General features: G+C 54.4%; 1 pseudogene; it reads left to right on the top strand.

Moving 5' to 3' along the window:
* LOC139356823 (SH3 domain and tetratricopeptide repeat-containing protein 1-like) overlaps window positions 1-20152 on the top strand; it is a 48291-nt pseudogene extending 28139 nt beyond the window's left edge.
* The last annotated feature ends 366 nt before the right edge of the window (window positions 20153-20518 follow it).

Here is a 20518-nt window from a genome sequence, read left to right as displayed (position 1 = left end):
CTGGAGTGCAGCCGTGCGATCTCGGCCCAGGCTGGAGTGCAGCCGTGCGATCTCGGCCCAGGCTGGAGTGCAGTGGTGCGATCTCAGCTCACTACAACCTTGCCTCCCAGGTGCAAGTGATTCTTGTGCCTCAGCTTCCTGAGTAACTGGGACTACAGGCGTGTGCCACCATGCCCAGCTAATTTTTGTGTTTCTAGTAGAGACAGGGTTTCGCTGTGTTGGTGAGGCTGATCTTGGAACTCAGGTGATCTGCCTGCCTCAGCCTCCCAAAGAGCTGAGATTACAAGTGTGAGCCACTGCGCCCGGCCGCTGTTTCCATTTTGTAACGCTAGCATCACCCCAGTGTAGGGTGGCTAGGGGTATTGTTCTTTCCTGTTTCCTGGTGTGTTTCCTCTACAGCATTGATCACTCTTGAACATGCTTTTTGGTTGTCTGTCTCCACCTACAAAAATATATGTTCCCTGTTATATCTGAGATCTATCTATCTATCTATCTATATCTATATCTATATCTATATCTATATCTATATCTATATATATCTCCCTGGTGATATACCAGTGCCTGGCACGTAGATAGTCAATATTTGTTGAATGAATGAATGAATGAATGGGCTGAAAGAACCTTATTCTTCTTTCTTCTGTCACTTCACGCCAAATGCTTTTGGAAAACGCTGTGTGAACGGGGATCGTGAGCAGGAGAGTTACACACATTGCTGTGGGATAGCCCATCATCCTCAGATACTTGTCTGGAAGGAGGTGGAGTACTTGAGTAGAAATGATACAAGATAACTTCTTCAGGAAATCAGCCGCGTGTCACAGCTTTTGACATAGGCATGTGATGTTTGCGTATGTGTGTATGAAGAGCTGTCGTGGCCTAGAATCACGGGCCTTTAGATCCCTTGTACAGATAGAAAAGTAAAGGCCGAGGCCCGGGAGCACTGCAGGCCACCGAGGTAGAGTCCCTGTCTGCCCTTCTCAGTGCCCAGTCACTTCTCACTGCAGTCCCCTCTTTACTGCTAAAGCCACCTTCCCTGACTCTGAATGTGTAACCACGAGGGAGAAAATATACTCCAGGCTCACAGTTTGTGGAGAAAAAGCCCAGCAGCTGAAAATCATGTTCACAAAGTTTGTACCTAGAAAAAGTGGCCATTTCTATAATGTCTTTAAATTCCCTGTTTCCCATACATTTTATAAACAAGACAGTAGAAGGAGATTTGGGAACAGCAACTTTAGAACAAGGGGGAAAAAATCAAACCTAGAGCCTTCCAGTTTCTGTTTTCTTCTCAGTTTAGGGCTGAGGCACTTTAGCTTCCTGTCTAAGGGACTACTCAAATCTGATTTGAAGCCATTATGGGCTGGTAATTATCCATAATTTTAGGAAGACAGATGCAGCACCAACTCTGTTCTCTAATAGCAGGCTTATTAATTTTAAATTTGCGTGGCAGAAGAAGCAGATGGGGAGGTGGGATAAGCGTTCAGATGCTTGGTCATTGATAGCTTTTTACTTCCATGTATCACGTGGGGATGTGGGACCCGGGAAGCCCGCTGACAACTGCTGATTATCTGTCCCCTAACCAGCTGGGTTCTTTTTCAGAAAGAACCCAGAAAGAGCTCAGAAACACTACTCCTACTGCAGCCAGGGAAGACAGGTTGTTGACTGGTTAGAAATCATGGTAGGTTATTTTCTCCACTCGCAGTTCGCAGTTCGCAGTTCAAAAGCGGAACTATCAAAAAGTTATCTTCTCTATTGTATTTCAAATCTGGGTGTTTAAAAAATCGTGTAAGCAAATTAAGCATTTCTTTAATGGTAGTTGTGTGTGTTCTAGATGCGAATGAGAGGTGCATTCCCTTGTAAAATCCCTGGGACTTTATAGGAAGATGTGAGCCTTAGAACAGAAGTTGGTTTTCTAGATGATCATGTGGACATGATGCTGAGCACCAGACAAAGATGTTGATTAAAGCGATTTAAAAAAATTTTGTCTGAGTTCAGATTTTACATCAATATTTAGAAAATCAGCAAAAGAACTTGGAGGAATGTTCTCAGGCATCCAGTTCAGCCCCCTGCCCACATTGTCATAAAATCCGAGTGTGCGTACAGGGAGGCGAATTCCTTTCTGTTCTCATCACAGGTCCTTCCCTGGCTCTGCACCTGCCTGTCATGTGCGTCCGTATGAAGAGACCACCAAACAGGCTTTGTGTCAGCAGTAAAGCTCTTTAATCACCTGGGTGCAGGCAGGCTGAGTCCGAAAAGAGAGTCAGCGAAGGGAGATAAGGGTGGGGCCGTTTTATAGGATTTGGGTAGGTAAAGGAAAATTACAGTCAAAGGGGGGTTGTTCTCTGGCGGGTAGGAGTGGGGGGGGGGTCACAGTGTGCTCAGTGGGGAAGGTTTTTGAGCCAGGATGAGCCAGGAAAAGGAATTTCACAAGATAATATCATCGCTTAAGGCAAGGACTGGCCATTTTCACTTCTTTTGTGGTGGAATGTCATCAATTAAGGTGGGGCAGGGCATTTGCACTTCTTTTGTGATTCTTCAGTTACTTCAGACCATCTGGGCATATACGTGCAAGTCACAGGGGATGTGATGGCTTGGCTTGGACTCAGAGGCCCACATTGCCCTCTTCCCTACCTTCCCTACCTTTTCCCTCCTGTGCGGTTCTCTTACAAAGTGAATGGCCTCAGCCACAGCTTCTCTGCAGCTGCATCAGACTGTGGCGAGAGGAGTGGTGGCAGCTGCAGGGCCTGCTGTCCCCATGGAGGCCAGTCTTGCTTGCCGCTGCAGCCTGGGGATCATTTTGCACCGAAAGTATGTAATTCTACAGAACGAGAGCCAACATGCTGGTGATGGAGGCGTCTTTATCACGATGCTCTGCATATTTTAATCTTGGGTGGAAAGGATGGAAAAGTATGTGATACCTGTGGTTTGATGTCAGAAGGACGTTGCGAACTTGACGTGGACTGCGGATGTTAAGGTACAACCGGCCCCCCTGGCCTCACTAAATGAGACTTCCCCATCTCCCTGCCAGGAACGCACAGGCGTGTGGCCACATCTTATTCCCCATCTCCCTGCCAGGCATGCACAGGCGTGTGGCCACATCCTATGTGTTATCCTTCTCTAGAGTGCGCCTTGTCATGATGCTTAAAGTTACATGGTGATATTGTTCCTCATAGAGTAGGTCCCAGACCGCATTCAACACAGAAATGTACTCTTGCTATTATACACTGAAAGCGCTTTCATATACCAAGTGGGAGAGCAGTCCTACAATCTGGGCTGGAATCGCAGAAGGAAGGCATTGGAAAGCAACAGGTTCCCTAGTCCAAAGCTGGTTTTTGATGAGCCTGGAAACACGACCAAGAGAAGTGAATTTGCCTAAGGCCCTGAGAGTGTCTCACGGTAGCATCTGAACCTAGCAGTTTCTTGACCTGTTTCTTTAAATGATTAGTCATGCTTCCCCTGATTCCTATGTAAACATATTCCTCATTCATTCTTTCTTTCGTTTCAGTGAATTATTGCAGTGCTACCACGTAACAGTATTTGAGTCAAAATGTGGCAGTGTTTATCCCTCTCCAAGGTTTTTAGTTGCACAGTTTTTCAAAGTTGTGCTTACAGTTTCTTGTTGGTTGCAAGGTGTCCTTTCAGAAGCCAATTGTGTGGTGTATTTACGTTGATTGTTGGAGGTAGTTTGGTTAGAACCTACTTCGAGTGGCTGGCGTGGGCCTGGGGGACAGTGACAACTACCTGCTTCGTGGGCAGAGATGGAGTAATTGCTTCCTGGGAAGTACCATCCTCCTGGCCACACTCTCCAGCCCATTTCGTTTGTGTTGGTTTCCTCGCATCTGAACGTTTCTGGCTTCATGTGAGTCTCATTTATTTTAGCATAGGACTTCAGGCTGTGGGGAAGAATGGCCATTTTAGCACAGAGATGCACACAAAGGAACAACTGGCTAAATGTGAGTGAAGACATTCTTAGGGGGGGTTTCATTTCTTTTATTCTGTAACAGGCAGTCTGGGAAGCATTCTGGACATGTGGCCTGCGCTGTCACAGTTCCTCCTTGCAGGATTGCAGATGTTTGGAGATTGTAGTGATAACTGTTATCATTGAGAATGTCATTCTCGCAGGCTCTAATAAGTCAGGATTTATTCAGTGTTAATTTGTTAAAGACAACAGTATTTCTAGCCAAATCCATGTGAGCTGTTTCTCCTGGCAGAGTTGCTGGGGGTATTCCCATGGCTTAGTCTTAGGGCAGCACACGCGTTTGAATACTGCTGAAGCTGTGGGGACCCAAAGCGTACCGGAGTGCTTTTGCCATATGTGGTGTTAGTCACTGATACATGTCTCAGTCAGACCTGATGGATTCTTGACCCCTTCCTTTTTCACTTTTTTACTTTTTATTTTTAATTTTTGTTTTTTAAGAGCACAACCCCTCAGGTGGCCACCGTGAATCTCTGGTGTTTTCAGTTGGTTGCAGCCTATTTGCCGTCTCTGGTTCAAACATATTCGGAGCCTGCTGATGCTTCCCTCGGTTGTTGTTCTGCTGTGTGACCTCCGCGCCGCAGGGTTCAAGACTGTCAGAGCTGGGAGCCACCTTCACAACTACCAGGGTTTCCAGAACCTCCTTTATCTAGCCCTGGGGATGGAAGAGATGTCATCAGAGGCGGAGGCGTACTAGGTTTACGTGCCATTGGTAACGAATGAGGAGGTTTTCTGTTATATAAGGGGAGCTTCTTATAACGTGCTTTACTAGGGCAAAGAAGTTTTTGAGGTTTGCTTTCTCTGGAAAGACAATTTGTGATCCTGCCCTTGCTTTCAACACAAATATAATTTGCATACCAGTGCGTGTTGTATTACTGAGCACTGGCTGACAAATGGTTCTTAACTCGTCATTCACTCAGCCACTGTTTCTTGAATGGCATACGTGTGCCAGCTGTAGTAGGAACTTACTAGGCTCTAGGACTAACCCTTATGAAACGGGGGTTCCGGGGGAAGCAAATGCATATAACTATAAAAGTTTGTGAGGATATCAGTGGGGGTGCCTATAGGTGCAAAACTTAGTTCATTCCTTGTCCCATCTAGGAGGTTTTGTGTCTTAGCAGCGTGTTCCATAGCAACGCATCCCTCTGTCAAAATATTCATCATATTATTTTGAAATTCTCTGCTTAGGTATGTATTTTTCCCACTAAGTTTAGAACTGGTTAAGGACAGGCTATGGGGTATGTATTACATATATATACACACACACATATATTTATATATATACACGTTATCATTGTCAATATGCAACATATATTTATATATATACACACACATATATATTTCTCTCTATATATACACACACCACACACACGTATATACACATATATATGAAACACACACACACACACACACACACACACACACACACACTCACACACACTTCTACTGCCAAGCACAGAAAGACAAAACTAGGCAAGGATTCTTTTACTGTTCATGAAAAAATAGATGTGTTTAGTTGAGAACGTCCTTCAGTTGCCAGGGGAAAGACAGGATGGATTCACAAAAGGAGATAGTGGTTTTTTTGTTTTTTGTTTTTTTTTCTTTGTTTAACTCTTGAATTCGAAATAATCCAGAATTTTGGAAAAGTTGCAAAAATAGTAGAGAGAATTCCCGTATGCTCTTCCCTCAGATTCCCCAAACATTTCACCCCATTTGTATTTTCTCTTTCTCTCTCTGTGGATATAATTTTTTTTTTTCTGAAATGTTTGAGAGTGGAAGGTAGAATGCAGGGTAGGGTGAAAGGCAGAAGGAGAGAGGTGGGTTGGGAGGCTTTTTTTTTTTTTTTAACCTTCTGAGATGGAGTTTCGCTCTTATCTCCCAGGCTGGAGTGCAATGGCACGATCTCGGCTCACTGTAATCTCTGCCTTCTGAGTTCAAGTGATTCTCCTGCTTCAGCCTCCCAAATAGCTGGGATTACAGGTGCCCACCACCATGCTCGGCTAATTTTTTGTATTTTTAGTAGAGGGGTTTCACCATGTTGGCCAGGCTGGTCTTGAACTCCTGACCTCTGATGATCCACCTGCCTTGGCCTACCAAAGTGCTGGGATTACAGGCGTGAGGCACTGTGCCTGGCGATTGGGAGGCTTTTGCAGTTACCCAGAGTGGTATGATGAGGGCTGGACCTGGTTGGAAATGATGAGGAAGGTGAGAATTGCTTAGGTCTGGCATATGTTTTGAAAGGAGAGTTTAAATGGGTTGGATGACAAGAGAGAGAAAAAGAAGTTTTAAGGATGATGTCAAGGATTTTAGTCTGAGTAACTGGAAGACTAGAGATGCTGTTATTGGGATTGGGAAGACTGGGAGGAGTGGGTTATAGCAGGGGGAATCAAAAGTGCGTTTTGGGCATGCTAAATTTGAGGTCCAAAAAGAGATATCAAGAAGTGTTGGCCGGGCACGGTGACTCACGCCTGTAATTCCAGCACTTTGGGAGGCCAAGGCGGGCAGATCACCTGAGGTCAAGAGTTCGAGACCAGACTGATAATTATTAAAATCAATCATTGATGTTTAATAATTTATAATATTATTGCTTCTAATACCGCTGGGGGTGTACACATACCTGTGATGTCATTCCTAATATCCAGGGACACAGAGCATGATATTAGTTTTAATATCGCAGTAGGTGTACACTCACCCTGTGACACTGATCCTGATATCCAGGGGGGTAGAGTATGACATGACTCCCAACATAGCAATGAATGGACAGCCACCCGGTCATATTGCTCCTAATATTCACAGAAGTGTATGATATTACTCCCAATATCGCAGGGAGGGTACAGCTCTTCTGTGATATTGTTCCTAGTATCCAGAGGGGGAGAGGAGGATAATAATTACAGTATCGCAGGCTGTGTTCACTCGCCATGAGATGTTGTTATTAATATCCTGGAAGGGAGAGGATGATATGACTCCCCATAGAGCAGGAGGCGTACACCCAGCCTGGGATATTGTTCCTAATATCTCAAGGTCGAGAGGTTGATATTACTCCCAGTATCGCAGACACTGTACACCCCCGTGTGATACTCTTCCTGATATCCGGAAGGGGAGAAGATGGTATTAATCCCCATATCGCAGGAGGTGAACACCCACTATGTGATAGCTTTCCGAATTTGCAGGGGGAGAGAGGATAATATTATTCCCAATATTGCAGAAGATGTACACGCCCCCTCCCCCCCCCGTGATATTGTCCTTAATATTCCAAGGCACAGAAGACGATGTTACTCCCAATATCGCAGAAAGTGTCCACCCCCAGTGATGTTGTTCCCATGATCCAGGAGGGAAGAGAATGATATTACTTTCAAGCCCTGCACCCTGCAATGCTCTCACCCTGCAACACCGACACCAACTCAAGCTGACATGGGACCAGAGGCGCTGGCTGGGGGTGTTGATGGCTTCTCTTTTCTCCCTTGCCAGACTCAGTAGAGGAAGCTGAGACCGAGCAGCCGCAGGAACGAGGTGGGTTTTGCCCGTGGCTCAGGCTTCCTCTGGTTATGAGCTGGGCCTTGGGGTAATGCCGGGGGAGGTGACAGAGCTGAGTACGGTGGGCATTGGATCCGGCTGTCACCCTTCTGTGGTGTGGGCTGGGGGGACGTCGCCTGAAGTGGGCCTGAACCTGCCATCTACTCTGGCACTGGAGGCTGTGGGGTCCCACACTTCTTCCAGTGAACATGCTGGCCCCCGCCTGGTCCCCGACAGAGGCGGGGCATCCTTTCCACTGCTGGGACCCACGTGTAGCTGTGGGTTCCTTTCTCATGACCTGGAGAAGCTGCAGCTCGCCCTGTGCTCTGCCTCAGAGGTGGGAGGCCACACTGCCCTCAGTGGGTGGCAGAATTCAGAGTCTTAGGTTGCAGGGGCCTCAACTGAGGTCCCTGAAGGGTCTGCTCCTTCCTGAGGGGCTGATTCAGGGAGGCCCTCCCGTCTCCCCTCTACGGCTTTGTCTCTTCCCCTCACACAGGGTCCGCATGTGGACAGCGTGGTGATGTGGACGCCCCAAGGGCCCTTGGAAGTTCCCTGGGAATGGGATCCATCCCAGTACATTTGGGATGCAGGCACAAGGTCCCAGAGGCGGCCCGCGAAGCCAGTGGGGAAGGGAAGGCTGTTGTAGGTTTGCCTCGGGGAGGGGGTGGTTCCACCCTCTGCCGAAGTCCCTGGAACAAAGGCACGTGGCTTTCCAGCTGCCCTCGAGGCCAGGGTAGTGGCTGGGAGGGGCTGTGTGCCTCTGCCGGGTGGGGGAGATTTCTTAGCTAACCTAGTGTAGTCAAGTCAGACATTTGTCTCTAAATCATATTTATTTTTTTAATTCCAAGGCTTTACAGATGAATAAGGAGACAGTTTGTATTGAAAATACTTTTTACATGTGAGCTTGAAACAGAGTCTGTTTAAATCTAGGTTCTTTCTTTCCCAGTAATGCCTCCTTTCATCCCAGGTTTTCCAACAGGAAATGCGCTTGTTTGCTCACCTCTGGGAGGGGGCTTTGGCTAAGAAGCCAGCAGATGCCAGCGGGCTGCTTGAGCAGCCTGGCCTTTGTTAACCCTTTAGGAACTGTGGGGTTCAGGTTTTCAGACCATCCAAGGTGAAGGTGGCCACAGGGGCCTGGAAGCTTTCCCATCCTTCCTGCAGGGATGGTCCGTTTCCGTGCACGGAGCTGGGTACATGGGTACAACATCCCTGTCCTGTGCTGTCGGTGGCTTTACCAATTTTGCATAGCAACTTTTGAGCTGATCAATAGCTGATTGGCTGTTGGGGATTTCATGGATTCCTTTACCCCATCGGGGGGCCGGATATGCTGACAAAAGTTACATTTGTAGTTGTAGTGCTGCATATACATGGGTCCAGTTAGGCTTGCTTTCTAAAGGGAAAGGCATCTCTGAGGGATCACTGAGCTGACATAGTGCCCTAAAACCGTGCTGTCAGGTGGGCGACAAAGCAGGACGGGAGGGTGATTTTGTAGGATAGTCGGGCCTCGGGCCTGCGTGTTCTGTCCCCATAGTGCCGGAGTTCCTACGTGCTCCAGGCCCCGGGTTTGTATTGCGCATAATTCTCAAGGGCTCATGGCAAGCTGCACCAGGGACACAGGGGGCAGGGATGCGGGGACCCTTTCCCCAGTGGACCAAGGACTCACTGCTGGACTCTAATCTGTCTAGGTGTTTCTGTGACTTGCAGAAATACCTCCACCTTGCCTGGGCCCGGAGCCACAGGAGACCCTGCGGAAGATGAAGAATGTTCTGGAACAATGTAAGACCTGCCCAGGCTGCCCCCAGGAGCCAGCATCCAGCAACGTGAGCTTGCAGGACCCCGAGGAGCCCTCCTTCTGCTTGGAAGCTGAGGACGACCGGGAGGACCCAGAGGCCCTGAGCTCACTGCTGCTATTCCTGAACGCCCCCGGGTACAAGGCCAGCTGACGTGGCGCTGCCATGGCTGAGCAGCGTGTTCTGCAGCTTTAGCGACGAGGAGCTGACTGGGTGTCTGGCACAGGCCCGAGGGGCAGCCAAGAAAGCTGGCCTCGTCATGGCCCTGGCCAGGCTCTGCTTCCTCCTGGGGCGGCTGTGCAGCAGGAGGCTCAAGCTGTCCCAGGCCTGGGTGTACTTTGAGGAAGCACCGGGGGCCCTGGAGGGCAGCTTTGGGGACCTGTTCCTGGTGGTGGCTGTGTCCGCCAACCTGGCCAGTATTTACTGGAAGCAGAAGAACCGGGAGAAGTGTACACAGGTGGTTCCCAAAGCTGTGGCCCTGCTCCTGGGGACGCCTGGCCACATCTGCAGCACTGAGGTGGAGGGAGAGCTCCTGCAGCTGGTGCTGCAGCAGGCGGTGGGTGGCCAGAGCCTGCAGGCCAAGGCCCGGGCCTGCTTCCTGCTGGCCAGGCACCACGTGCACCTCAAGCAGCCCGAGGAGGCCCTGCCCTTCCTAGAGCAGCTGCTGCTTTTGCACAGGGACTCGGGAGCCCCAGAGGCTTCGTGGCTCTCAGACTGTCACCTACTCCTAGCTGACATCTACAGCTGCAAGTGCCTGCCCCACCTGGTGCTGAGCTGTGTGAAGGTGGCCTCATTGAGGACACAGGACTTGCTGAGGAGTGTGAACCTGGTGCTCCAGAACGTCCTCCAGCCCCACAGCCTGCCCACCCAGACTTCCCACTACCTCAGGTGAGCGCTGGCCTCCCTAACCCCGGGCACAGGCCAGGCGCTGCACGGCCTTCTCCACGCCAGCCTGGTCCAGCTGTACAGCCACCATGGCTACCACGGCCCGGCCATCACCTTCCTGACGCAGGCGGTGGAAGCTAGTGCTGTTACCGGAGTCCGCGCCATCGTGGACTGCCTGCACGTGCTTCATGGGCAGAGCCCAGTGGCCTGGACATCCTGCAGTCTGTCCAGTGGTGGCCAGCGAGGACCAGGAGGGCGTGATTGCCAACATGGGGGCCGTGGCTCTGAAGAGGACGGGCCGGATGAGGCAGGCAGCCGAGGGCTACTACCGTGCCCTACGGGTGGCTCGGGACCTGGGCCAGCGGAGGAACCAGGCAGTGGTCCTGGCCAACTTCGGGGCCCGGTGCCTGCATGCGGGTGCCAGCAGGCTGGCCCAGCACGACCTCCTGGAGGCCATGAGGCTGTTCTCGAGACTGCCCTGTGGAGAGTGTGGCCGGGACTTCACCCATGTGCTCCTGCAGCTGGGCCACCTCTGCACCCACCAGGGCCCGGCTCAGCAGGGCAAGGGCTACTATGAGTGGGCCCGTCTGGTCGCCGTGGAGATGGGCCACGTGGAGAGTGAGTGCCCCAGTTCCTCCTGTGCACCTTCTGGGGCCACCTGGGTCAGGGCACACCTGGGGTTTGTGATTCAGAAACAAGTGATGGTTTTTCCACCATCGAAAGTGCTGCGTCATGGCCAACAGCAGATGTTGGCAAGCGCCCTGGAGACAGGCCGTTCCCATGCAGGGGCAGGCCCTCTGTGCCCTACTGGGGCAGCGAGCTCTTCCCGGTTTGCCCAGGGACCATCCTGCCTTGAGCACTGAAAGTCCTGCATGCTGGGAATCCCTAGACATAACCCTGGGGTCGAGGCAGGCTCTGCTGAGCTGGGACTTGGGGCCCTGCCATGAGCCAGGCCTGGAACGCCGGTTCTTGTGCCCATGTTATCTGCTTGGTATATCGGCAGCCTGTGCACCTGTCATCCCACTTCACAGAGGACACGGGGGAGGTGATTGCCCAAAGCCGCAGAGCGGTTCATGCAAAAGCAGTTTGTTGTGCAGAGTGGGCCAGGCCCCACCCACAAATGGGGCTTGTGGGGTCCTTGGGTGGCAGGGGCTGAACGTGGGAATGTGAGCTTCAGGCCACAGAAGCCACAAAAGGGTGAGTGGCGTGATGGCGGGGCAGCACTTGGCCCCGGGTTAAGGAAGCCTCTTTAGTGTGGGACCAGAGGGTTGAGAGGATTTAGTCAAGTAATAGATGGTGGTGGTAGGGGAGAGGGGCTGGTGGTGTAGCCTGTGTGAAGGCCCAGGGGTGAGCTAGTGAGGATGAGTGGCGGTGGGTGAATGGTGGTGAGTGAGCGGGAGTGTGAGCAGGGTTGAGTGAGCCGGGCTTACACAGGGAGGTGCAGAGTTGGGAGTGGGTGGGTTGGGTGCTGGATGGTGAGAAGCTCTTCTGGAGAGCTAAGCAGGGCCTGGGGCCTCAGGCTGTGGCTTGGCCTTTTCCCCAAGAGCACTGGGGAGCCATGGAGTGCTATAGAACAGTCACTGCAGACTGAGCAGTGAACGGACAGTAGGTGGGCAGGGCTGTCCGAAAGCTAGGCCGCAGGAATAGGATATAGGATAGATGAGGAAGTTGAGTCTAGGGAAATGACCAAGACAAGGGATGCTGTTGTGGATCCCCTCTGCCTTGCAGCGCTTTGTCCATCCTCCCAGGATGGACGTCATGGCATAGTGAGACCACTCAGAGGTGCCTCCTGTGGCCTGGCCCAGAGCCCCAGGGGCTGTGGCCAAATCTGCCCATTTCCTGGCCCTAGGAGGGATGAGATTTTGGAAAGGACCGTGTGAAGGGGCCCCGGTCCCACACATCTGCCCAAGGAGGGGTGGGGGGTTCAGACCCAGGCTTCTTCCCCAGGGGCATTCTCTGACTAGAAGGAGACCCTCCAGGAACCCAGCGCCCAAGCCCCCACTGCGGGGAGGGGCACAAAGAGGGCGGGGGGGGGGGGCAGGGCAGGGAGGGGAGCACAGGGAAGCTGGCCCAGGGCCCCAGCAGCCCCTGTCCTTGGGATCATCTGGTTTCTTGGCATCAGATTCTTTGAGCTGCTGGGCCTGGAGTCGTCCCAGGGCTGCGGATGGCCCGAGTCCCAGCTTGAGCCTCTCTTGTTGGGTGACACGTCTTCCCATCCCTGCCTGCACATCTCCCCAAAGGTCATCTCAACCCCAGCAGAGGCAGTACGTGCAGTCTGGGCTATTCTTCCTACTAGGGTGGCTTTCATCATCTGACCTCTGCCTGCCCCGAGTCTTCACTCCTGGCCTTCATCTGTCCCCTTAAATGTGACCACAGCAGCCAGAGCCCGTTGTGTCACCCGCTTCCCTGGGGCAGGGTTTCAAGGTCTCATGTCCCATATGTGGCCCACTTGGCTTCCCCCGAGCATCCTGACCTGGTGGGGTAACCATGGCCCTGGCCACCCCACTCACAGGGCCCGGTGACATTGCTGCAGTCACACCCTCTCGACTGTCGGACTTACTGAGAGAGCAGAGAAGGAGCCAGATTCCATGGGGACCTGGGAGACTGGCTCCAGTCTTGGCCTCAGGTTCACAGAAGGAAAATGGGCCAGTGTGCTAGAGCCATGCTTCTCAAAGTGTGGTGCCTGGACCAGCAGAGCAGCATCCATGTCACCTAGGAGCTTGTGGCAAGTGGGAGTTCTAGGGTCTGCCCCAGGCCTGTGGAGCCGGAAGCTCTGGGGGCAGGGCCAGCAAGCTATACAGACAGGTCTCGAGGTGACTGCGATGCCTGCACATCTTGAGAACCATCGGCCTAGATAGCCTCTGAATACTAACGTCTCCTGGTGCGTCTGGAGAAGACAGAGGCCCTGTCTGGGAGGAGGGGAGATGGACTAGCACACTCCTCCTGCCACAGGGCAGCATGATGCTCGATTCCCTCAGAAGGATGTCCTTCATCTTTTCCATGCCGTGTGTGTTCACCCTGGCCCTCCCAGCAGCCTGGGAAGGGCAGAACACTGCACACACAAGAGGGCCGTTCCCAGTCCCCACATTCCAGATTCATGTGTCACCAGACCTATGGGAGGAGGCAGACTGGTTCCAGGAGGATGAGAGCCCTTATTCTGACACCTGTGTCTGATTCCAGGGCCTACAAATCCGCTCTGGACTACACCAAATGAAGTCTGGGGATTTTCATTGACCTCCAGAAGAAAGAGGTGGCGGCACATGCCTGGCTGCAAGCAGGGAAGATCTATTACATCCTGCAGCAGAGCGAGTTGGTGGACCTGTACATCCAGGTGAGTGGCAAGGGCTGCAGGAGGGCCCCTGTGCTGTTCACTCTCTGTCCATCCATCCTTTTATCATCCATCTATTCACCCGTCTATCCATCCATTCACCTGTCCATCCACCCATCCATTCATCCGTCCATCATGTTTACCTGTTCATCCATCCATCCTTCCATCATCTACCCATCCACCTGTGGGTCCATCCATCATCCATCCTTCCATCTGTCTTTCCATCATCCATCCAACTGTTCCTCCTTCTAACTGTTCATCCTTCTATCCATCCTTCTGTTCACCTGTTCATCCATTTTTCCATTATCCATCCATTCACCTCTTCATCATTCCATCCATCCATCATTCATCTACCCACCAGTCTACCTATTAATACATCCCTCCATTCATCTGTCCATATGTTTATACATTTGTCTATCCACCCATCTATCCATCCATATGTACATACATCATCTACCCTCCACCCATCCATACGTTGTCTACCTACCCATACATACACACATCATTCTAACCACCCACCCATTCATCTGTCCATCCATCCATCCAAGCATCCATCCATGTCTATACATCTATTGATCCATTCATCCATCCATCCACTCATTCCTAAGCCACTACTGAGCATCTGTTGTATGCCTTTTCCCTCTGTCCAACTGGTTCCCTCATATCCTCCCCCAGTGGCCAGCATCTTCTCCCTGAGGGCAGAGGCGGGGCCCCTCACAGTGCCCAGCACCTGCTGGTGTACAGCACATGCTCAAATAATGTGGCCACTCAGTTAACACACAGAAGAACCTGCTCCAGGCGACACGTGGCACATCTCCTTACAAAATGCATCTATCGTAGCGGCTGTTTTCAGAGGCTTTCCCAAACAGTGTGATCTGGAACAACTTGTGAAGCCCATGAACCTGGTGAAGCTTTCATCATTGAGCACCTGCTGTATACCTCCTTGAGCTGAGGAGAGGGATCAAGAGCTCATGGCCAAGAGGGGACCAGGCCCACCCACAAACACTGTTGGTGTGCAGTCCGGAGCTGTGGCAGGGATGTGGCAATGCAGAAAGGAGCCAGGGGATGGGCTCCCAGCAAGCTGGGGGCCACGGAGACTGGTTTGAATGCAGGGAGAGTGGGCTAGGGCTAGCCCTGGTGGTAGGATTCACAGGTGTCGGGCTCCCGGGCTGCAGCTGCTCAGTCACCTCCTGGCACTCAGGTTCATCAGTTCATTGTCCTCATCCAGTGGTGGGGGCAGCCCTAATGCCCAGGGTCTGAAAAATGCTCAGGTGTACCTGCAGTGTGTGACAGGAAGGAGGCTGGCGAGGGTGGGCGTGGCCACCTCGCCAGGTGTGGGTCTTGAGGGAACTTCTGCCTCCTTTCAGGGGGCACAGAATGTGGCCCTGTACACAGGCGACCCCAACCTGGGGCTGGAGCTGTTTGAGGCAGCTGGAGACATATTCTTCAATGGGGCCTGGGAGCGGGAGAAAGCCGTGTCCTTCTACCGGGTGAGCTGGCCTGTGGGCTGATGTGGGTGAGCCTCAGGGGGCACCTGGAGGGCTGAGGCACAGGTGTGGCAGGGCAGAGGCCTCGCACCTGGAGGCAGGGCCACCCATGCACATGCTTGGTTTCCTAGTGGTCTCACCGGGAATGATACTGTGCCTGGGACAAATGCTTGGGGCCTGGACATGGCAATGGCCTTACCCTTGCACCTGATGCTCTCAAGCAACCACGAGCAGGAAGTCCTGTCCCCATCTTACAGATGAGGAAACTGAGGCTCAGAGAGGCACAGGGACATGTCAAAGGACACAGCATGTCAGTGGGAGGTCCAGGACTGCATGCATCCCAAAGCAGGGACGGCTTCTCCCTTTCTCTGAGCTCACGGTGTGGCTCAGCCCTGGGCAGAGATAAATATGTTTTTAGAGAGGAGTGCTGGCTCCCCCCCGTCAGACCCCCGGTGCCCAGGTGGGAGAGGCTGGGTCTGAGGCTGCCGGGTGTAGCTGGATGGACCTCGGGTGACTCTTCAGCCCCCAACTTGGGTGTTTGAATTGTGCTTTATCTGAGAGCACAGAGCTGCGTCGAGATCCAGGGGTAGCTGGGGCGTGGGAAGCTCCAAGCACATGTTCGGGCTCTGAGGGGGGCGCTGGGCAAGGTGGGTGCTGCGGGAAGCCTGACCCCACCTGCCTGTGTGGTAGGACCGGGCCCTGCCCCAGCAGTGACTACCGGCAACTGCAAGGCGGAGCTGTGGCTGTGCAACAAGCTGGTGGCACTGCTGGCCACGCTGGAGGAAGCCCAGGAGGGCACAGAGTTTGCCCACATGGCCCTAGCACTCAGCATCACTCTGGGTAAGTCCCCTGAGCCCCCACCCTGCCAGGACCCACACTCTGCCAGAGCCCAGCCTCCAGGTCTTCAGGGAAGGAGCTGAAACACCTGCCAGATTTTCCTGGTCTTCTGCCCAGGCAGGCAGATCTGGCCAGCTGGCTTCCCCGTCTGGCTGTGGGGCACATCCCGAGGTCTCTCACGCGGTGCTGAGCCCCCTGCCTGGCTGAGCTCTGCTTCCTCTGCCTCTTCCCGCTGCTGACCACAAGGGCTGCCCAGTGTGGCCTGTGCCTTCCAGACATGCCAGGCATCTCGTTGGTCCCTGTGCCTGGCTGAATGGCATATTCCCTTTCTCTTGTGCCCTTCCCACCCTCATCAAGCACAGAGCTCTCTGGCTGATGAAGTCCCAGTTCCCCTTCCAGCAGCCTGCCCTTTAAGGTCGGGCATCCCCTGGTGCTGTGCCAGGGTTGTCTGTCTGCCTCCAGAGGCAGGGAGCCCTGGGCAGGCCGCATGCCCCAGCGCCTTGTGCTCCGGGCCCAGTACACAGTAGGTGTGCAGCTGTGTGGGAATGCATTGAATGCAGGCTCCACGGCACTCGCCCTGAAAAGGGAAAGATATCAGAGACAGCCAAGGTGGGTTTGCACATCTGTGGGGGGACCTGGAGCTCAGGCACGCAGTGACTCCCCAGGGTAGGGGGCTCTGATCGTGACACACCCAGGAGTCCGATGTCACGTCTGTGGGTTGCCTGGAGCCCTGGTGCCCGGGAGCACCTGGACTGCATGGTTTTTGGGCTCCCCTGGTTAAAACCAGTGAGCAAAGGCAGGTGGCTATGTGTAGGCAGAGCTGGGCCATCCAAGTCCGACTTTGCCAAAGCCTCACAGTAGACGGGGGCAGGCCTTATTAGTTCTGCTTTGCAGATGGGAAAGCGAGTCTGGGAACCCGGAAGGGACTGGCCAGAGCTGCCCAGGTGACTGCAGGTGCCTGGAGGCAAGCCAGGGGCTGCCCGGGGTCTGCATACCTGCTCCTAAGGGGCCTGTGCCCTGCCTGCCCCAGGAAGCCACGTCCTCACACCTGCCCCTTTGGCCTGCACCCCAGGGGACCAGCTGAATGAGTGCGTGGCCTACCACCGGCTGGGCGACGGCGAGCTGGCGGAGCACTTCTACCTCAAGGCCCTGTCGCTCTGCAACTCACCGCTGGAGTTCGACCAGGAGACCCTCTACTACCTGAAGGTGTACCTGGTGCTCGGCGACATCATCTACGACCTGAAGGTGCGTGGGAGGGGCAGGGCTCGGGGTGTTCCCGGCCCCCTTGGAGTGGGATCTCCACCCAGACCCCAGAGGCCTGGGTTCCAGCCTTCCTTAGGAATGGCCCAGTGGCCTCCCGGGAGCTCTGCACCTGGCTGGAGGAGCCAGCAAGGTTAGCAGATACAACCCAGCTCCCAAGCTGGCCAGGCCCCACCAAGAACTCAGTCTCAGCCAAGGAGGCTGACACATGAGCGGGCAATGGTGGCCTCTGGGTAAAGGGGGATCGTAGTCGGGAGGCCCTCCTGGAGGAGGTGACACCAAAGCTGAGTCTTGACAATCAAGTGTCAAGTTGCATTTAACAAAAACAGGGTCGGGAGGAGGACATTTAGGAGGATGGCATCATCCTCATGTTGAATCCACGTTGCAAGATCCAACCCAAATCCCAGCGCCTCCTCTAGGAAGCCTGCCCAGGGTGCCAGCCTGCACCGAGCAACTCCTTCCTGGAGTCCCGAGACACCTTGAATCTTCACATCACCCAGGAAGGGTGGGGTGGGGCCAGTGTCTTACCATGTGCTTCACAGACAGGGAAACCCCAGCGCAGGGCAGGTGCAATGGGGTGGGGCCCAAGCCAGCCAGACTGAGGCCTTGCTGGGTCGGGTCTGTCTCGCGGGAAGGTGCTGAGACCTGTACTCCCTCTGCCCCCAGCCCTGCAGGGGTGGAGAGCTGGGACTGGCAGACTCAGACCTGGGATGTCTGCACCCCTCTGGCCAGCAGGTGCCCACCCCTCCTCAGCATCGCACTGGCACCGTGTCAGTGCTCCTTATGGGCTGAGGGGCCAGGGCGCTCCAGTCCAGGGACTGAGATCTTGGGGACCTTAGAACAACATGAGGAGCTGGGGCAGCCTTAAGACCCCACCCCGAATCCCCCACCACAGGCCTGGGGCTGCCCGGGAGGCCCCCGCCCAGTGCTGGCGACACCTGGTGCTCAGAAGCTGTCACGGTGGCCTCCCAGGTCCCAGCCAGACAGGGAGGTGCCAGGTGTCAGGCCCAGAGGGACACTGCTCACTGCTCAGGGGCTCACCTGGGATCCAGGGGACGGGCCTCCCAGAAGAGGCCTTTCTCTCTCTTGGTCAAGCTTGCCGCCCACTCCGCCTGCCCAGGAGGAAGGAAAGGGCCAAGCAGTAGCTGAGATGCCAACGTCCACGGTTGGGGTCGAGGGGCAGAAGCCTCCTTTAACCTCCTTCCCACGCACAGCCCTCTGGGCCTCATTGTGACTATGCTGTCAGCGCAGGCCAGCTTCCCACAGGAAGGCCCCCTCGGAATTCCCAAGGGAGGCTGTCTTTCCAAGGCCACGCCCTCCTCCTTGTATAGGAGGCTCTGGACCCAGGGCCCAGAGGAGTGGGAGAGAAAGCCGGGCTGGATGGGGCCTGGAAGGCTGGCGGAGAGGCAGGGGTAAATGGGCATTCTTGCCGATTGCCTCTAAAATGGGGTCCCCTCTAGTCTACACATGAGAGTGAGCCCTGGAATAGGGTGGATTAGGTGTGTCCTGGCTCAGCCTGCCACTCACTAGTTGCTGCACACACTACAGGCACATTGACATGTACAGGCACACGCACACTCAGGCACACACACACACACACACACAGGCCTGCCTGCACTGAGCAACTCCTTCCTGGAGGACACACACAGGCGCACACACACGCATACGCAGAGACATATGCTTTGGCTGGCTCCTTCCTGTTTACTTGGGATGCCCCCACTCCTTCAGGAAGCCCTTGCCTCCCACCCCTGGCTGAGTCTGGGGCCTCCTGGGCCCCCCACAGGCTTCTGGGCTTCCCTCTACCACAGCCCGGGCCACCCTGTATGGTCAGTGTTCACTCCCAGGTCCCTCAGCCTGGGAGCAAGGATGTTAGGCTCAGCCATACACCCAGCACAGAGTCCAGTGTTCGGCTGGGCGGTGACTCAGGGCCTTCTCACGCCCCTGCTCCGTGTGTGGGGCGGGGCAGTCAGGGAATGGACTGCTGCATCTTGGACTTTGTCCTTGGCCCTAGGAGCCATCTTGAGATGGTAAAGGGGGACAGGCCAGGCTCGAGTCTTAGGTCCCTTGGGTGACCCCCATGTGGAGGCGGCACCTGAGGAGAAGCCGGGTGGGGGATGGGACGGTCAAGGAGGAGGTATGGGAGGCCAACCCAGGGATGGTGAGTTTGAGCCAAAGATGCATTGAAAACAGGAGTGGATGTCTGGGGAGTCACACTCCGTCAATATTTCAGGGAACATTGCCAGAGAGGACACCTGGGAGATGGTTGTGTACCTGGCCTGGCCCTTGGAGGGCCTGGAAATGGTCAGCAAGGACAGGGGCCAGAGGGGAGCCTGGGTCACTCAACGCTGTGCCCCTGCTGGGGCTTGGAGCCATGGGTCCTGCATGGAACTCTCAGAGCAGGCAGGATCGGCCCTGACCTCAGCCCATGGGGAAAGCAGCCACTGCCTGCAGAGAGGGTGGGACTGGGGCAGGAGGCTTCATGTGAGTGGGGGCGTAGGGACAGTCAGGAAGTATTCCAGGGGTGTCAGGGTCATCCCCCCCACCTGCAGCTGAGACCACAGCAGTGTCACAGGCTTCAGGGCTCATGGGGTGAGCCAGGATTGGCTGGACATATGGAAGGACCCGGAGACAGGAACGCCCTCTGGGAAGACAGACTCTTGAGTCCCCCTTTTGCTGACCATGGCCTGTCCCCTTCAGGACCCGTTTGATGCAGCCAGGTACTACCAAGCTGGCACTGGCAGCCACTGTGGACCTGGGCAACAAGGAGGCACAGCTGAAGATCTACACGCGGCCGGCCACCATCTCCCACAACTTTCTCCTGGACCGCGAGAAGTCGCTCTTCTTCTACCAGAAGGCCAGGACCTTCGCCACAGAGCTCAACGTCCGCAGGGTCCACCTGCCTCCTCTGCCACTCTGCGGGTGGGCCCCCTTAGGTTGGCCCCCAGCCACCCTCGCTGAGGACAGCATCCGAGGGAGTGGGTTTTGTGCAAGGAGGGTGGTCTCCTGCCTCCCGTGGCTCATTTTCTGGGAAATGGAGGCATGAAAGCAGGGGTCAAATAGCAATAAAGTTTTTTTTTTTTTTTTTTTGCAATAACCTACCGAAGTCCCCGGGGCATCCTTCCCTGTGTGCTTCCTGGGGTGTGTCTAGGGGCCAGCTCCTTCCCTGGTGGCAGCCCTCTGATCTTGGGGATGGGAAGGACCCTGAGTCCAACACACCTGGGCCAGGTCACCATGAGCCTCGGTTTCCTTGGTGGCCAGAAGGGAGATGGTGAACTCCCTGGGCAGCTCCCTGCTCAGAGCTTTTGCTGTAGGTCTCATGCCACCCTTGCCTTTAACCTTCAGGCCACTGTGCCCGGATGTGGGGGCTGCTAGTGCCCCTGTTCACCATTGAAGAAACAGAGGCACAGAGAGGTTAAGTGTCTGGCCCACATTGGCCGGGCGCGGTGGC

This window comes from Macaca nemestrina, chromosome 10, assembly GCF_043159975.1.
Source record: "Macaca nemestrina isolate mMacNem1 chromosome 10, mMacNem.hap1, whole genome shotgun sequence".
Taxonomy (NCBI): Eukaryota; Metazoa; Chordata; class Mammalia; order Primates; family Cercopithecidae; genus Macaca; species Macaca nemestrina.
This window is presented reverse-complemented; position numbering and strand designations above follow the sequence as displayed.